Consider the following 4,578-nt stretch of genomic DNA (forward strand, 5'->3'; position numbering starts at 1 on the left):
TATATCTTTCCAAGCCTGAGACTTTTGTTTCTCTATTTTGTTTAACCAATTGGAGTAATCAGTGAGATCTTTGAAAGTTGGGGTGGCACGAAAGGCTCTAAAACCATTGTTAATAAACCTGAAATCTATAGCGTTTTCAGCCGAGGTGTTTTCGGAAGAAGAAGTCCTAGGGTTTTTAGCTTGTCCTATGGGTTTGCATTTATGGTAAGACGAAAAAAACTTTCTAAGCTTGATGGTATCAGTGTCTAAATCTGCTAGAGGTCCAAATAAGGCATAAGTTTTATTAGAGATAGAAATAGGAATGAGTACCTGAGAAGCATAAATCTGGCGCTGTTCCTCTGTCTGAGGTTCTGGTAGCTACTGACGATTACCAGCTGCAAGGGGGGCGGATAAAGTAGCAAATGACGGAAGTTCAGAAATTTTCTTCGGAGCTTTGGACCTATTGGCAGTAGTTTTGAAAGAAACTCTTGTTCCCTTGAGAGTTTTGTTTGAAGCATCCATCGTTAAAGTTTGAAAAAGCGAAAATCTGGGTTTCAGTTAGAAAGGAATGGGAGAAAAGAAGGCTTGAACGTTTGAAAATGCAGAGAATGTGAGGAAGTTCTGAAATGGGTAAGTAATTGGGTTTTATAGACCTACAGGGAGACATTTCAAATCAACATTAATGGTAGACAAGTTAATGAGACACATGTATTCCTTGGGTAGTGTAGTGAAAATGGCAATTAATTCTATAGCCATGATTTCCTAGAAGCTAGGAAACGTAATGAGTGGAAAAGATTCTGTTGTGGGCTGAAAAGAGGTGGGTAGGAAAAAACAATGATGACCCTGACGTCACCAGACAAATGGAGGAACTTAAAGGTTTTGCCAACATTGAGACACATGGCAGTATCAGCCATTGAGGCGTCGAAGTAAGGTCTCAAAAAATTTCTTTCTCTCTTGTATGTCGAAAAAGACATTTTTTGAGGGGCAATCTGTTAGCTCAAATTTTCGACGCCCACTTCAAAATTACCAAAATTGGAAAGCATGTACAACTAGCTTGGACTAAGAGGTGATTCGACCAGCTGAAGGTAGACTGACTTAGCTGATTAAATAAAGATCAAGCTTATAGCTGAAATTTCGGAGCGGTTCCTTAAGGAGCGGTTAAAAAACGATTTCGATCAAAGATTTGAAATTTAAATAAAGGAGGGAAGAGTATCTTCGTTAAAAACCACAAGGATACACGTGGAAGCAGAGTGAGCGAACATACACATGCAGGACGCCACGTGTATCGACGTGATTGAAGAACCCTCATAGCGGTTATTTCGATCCAGTATAAATATAGGGTCTTATGAGTTAGAAAAGTGTGTCAAATTGTGTACAAAAACCTGCAAATTTACTAAGTATTCGTGTGAAGAAGAACTGTAAAACGCAGAATATACGTTGTCTACACCATTGTTTAATCATTTCAAAGCATTACAAAGTTATCTTTACTTTCTTTTCAGAAATATCTTTCCTTACTTTTACTCTCAAACACTTTATTTCTTACTTCGTCATTTATAAGTTTAAAGATCTTTAGTCCCTTTCGTTACTTTGAACTTTTACCTTACATTCTTAAAGATTCCAGCACTTACCAATCTTTTTGATTGCTTTCAATCCTTCTACAATTCTCGTCATTTACTTCTTCTTTAATAGTTCTAAATACTGATTTAAGATTGTTCTTTTGTTCAAGTCACTCTTTTGTCTTTAGTTTTTATTTAACGCTTCGATTTGACATTTAGTTCGATCATTTATCAATGTTACGCTTACGAGAAATTTAGCACATGTCCTAGGATCAATCTGATCGATCTTGTAAGTGATCAAATTTAGAAATTTGGAAGATCAGCGGTTGTTTACCATTTTTCAAGGTAAACACCCCTGAAGTTGAATACATTGCCCTTACTGAAGCTATGAAAGAAGCATTATGCCTTGAAGGGTTTGCTAAGGAACTGAAACTTCAAGGCCAAGTTTTCATTGTTAAATGTGATAGTCAAAGTGTCATACATCTGTCAAAGAATTCAACCTATCATGAGAGAACCAAACACATTGATGTTAGGCAACATTGTTGTCATGACATGATCATTTACATCAATTTCTCTTAGTTGTTGTCATGGTAATTGGTTAACCATTTGTAGGTATATTTTAGTTTTGTTGTAAGAAATTTATTTGTGCTATTTTTATTTTGTTGTAAAATTAAAAAATATATATTTTAAAAGTTATGTAAAATCTTAAAATATATATAGATTTTTAAAAATGTTATTTATGTGATATTTATAAGTTATTTGTATATATATAAAATAATGTTAACCATTTCTATGTATACTTTAGATTTGTTGTAAAAATTGTATTTGAGCTATATTTTTGGGTTTGTTGTAAAATTTAAAAGTATATTTTAAAAATTAAATAAAATTATAGTATATATGTTTTAAAAAACAATGTGATTTATGTGATAGTTATAAATTATTTATAAATGACGGTGTAATTGAATTATACCACTATCATATCTTCTTACTAAAATATAAAGCACGTTTATTTTCTCTTTACTCACCAAGAATAAAACATCTAGTACTTAGATTTGATGTCTTTTCTTAACCAAAAACAACCTCGTGATTTTCAGAACTTTCGGTATTACCTTCCACTGTCTCTTAATTTCTTATATGTTCCTTTGAATTTCAATTCAAATATTTTATATTTTTAACAAGTTTACCTTCCAAAGCATTTTTCTTGAATTCTTTAACTTTTCTCATGCATTCCATTCCATGTAATATAGATTTAAATTATTATTTTTACTTTCACGCTCTTTTAATTTATTTTTCACTATGTTTCAAGTAATCTAATTTCTCTACAAATTCACCTTAAGCCTTTTTTTAGCCAATTTCCTATTAAATTGTTCAGCCTTTCGTAGTCACATTTATTTGTTTTTAGGGTTTAATATATATATATATATATATATATATATATATATATATATATATATATATATATATATATATATATATATATATATATATAATAATAATGAAAGCTCGTAATATTGGTCGACCTCAATATTTTTAATAAACTTTCATAAAATATTTCATTTGTTCTCTATTTTTTTAATTATAAATTAATATTTTAGTAAAAAAAAAAGGTAAGAATTCATTAGAGTCGTCTAAAGTTTTTGGAGGTCCTATATAAATTATCTACAAATTAATTAAGACAAAACAAATAGAGACCTTATTTAATTATGATTTAATACAAAAAATATTTTATAAGTCTCTATTTAAATATATTTTAACATTGACAAATTTGAAATCCTGTGCGGTAGCCGCTTTGCACGGCTTTAAAGATGGCCATAAATTTCATAGTTGAACAAGTTTGTATGTTCGTGTTACATGCTCCGTTAAATTACATGTGAACACATTAATATAAAAATAATAATTATCAAATAATTATTTAATGTCATTTTATTTTTTAAAATTACTTTAATTTTTAAATTTGCTTTCAAAATAATGATACCTGATCAAATTTTAAAGTACTATGCAACTCTCCTAAATTATATCACGAATCCTCAAAAATAGTTATCAGCTTTGCATCTAATGCGACAACCTATAGTTTTAAACTCAAAATTATAAAAAAAAACATGTAATAATAAGGTATCTATCTTGATTTAATCAGACTTTCTCAAGGGAAGGCAGTTAGTTGATTGGGTAATGGCACTGAATTTGGTTATTCACTTAGTTAAAAGTTTGAAGTGAGAATGCCTTATCTTCAAAGTGGATTATAAAAGAAGGCTTGTGACTTGGTTAGTTGGTCTTTTTTGGACAATAAGTTGAGGAGGTGTTTAGGTATGATGGGCGGGTGGCGTTCTTAGAATAGAACTTGTGTTTTTGCAGTGAGCTTGTCAGTCGTATTTAATGGGTGTCCGACTAGATAGATTAATATGCATTGTGTTCTCAAACAAGGGGATCATTTGACGTCATTCTTGTTTCTGTTAAAGGGGGGGGGGGGGTTTAAAGTATTCTTTGTGTAAGGTGATGTCAATTTAGGTTTCTTCTATGTTCAAAGTGGGCTCATAAGGGTTAATGGTGTCTCATCTCCAATATGAAAATGATATTGTTATTGTGGGTGAGGCATGAATTCATAATCTTCGAGATATTGAGTCAACCTTTAGGAAGTTTGAGTTGGCGTCGGGGTTAGGAGTTAATATTGCTAAAAGCTGTCTATTAGGTATTAATGTGGATAAATATTATTTTTTTTAGTTTCCTAAGGATCCCATTCACTGTAAAATGGGTTCTCTCCCTTTTAATTATTTAGGTCTTCCATTTGGTATTAACCTTCAGAGGAAGGAGATTTGGAATCCTCTTATCAAGTTTTTCACTTAGAGATTATCATAGTGGAAGAATGAGTTTGTTAGTCTTAGTGGGAGAGTTTTACTTCTTAACTCTATCTTTAATGTTATTTCTATCTTCTTTCTCTTATTCTTGAAGATGTCGATTTTGGTTTGGAAAAAACTTATTGGGTTGTAAAGGAGTTTTATATGGGGTATGGGTATAAAAGGGGTTAAGGTTTCTTGGGATTGTTAGG

The sequence above is a fragment of the Lathyrus oleraceus genome, chromosome 3, assembly GCF_024323335.1.
Source record: "Lathyrus oleraceus cultivar Zhongwan6 chromosome 3, CAAS_Psat_ZW6_1.0, whole genome shotgun sequence".
In the NCBI taxonomy this organism is placed as follows: Eukaryota; Viridiplantae; Streptophyta; class Magnoliopsida; order Fabales; family Fabaceae; genus Lathyrus; species Lathyrus oleraceus.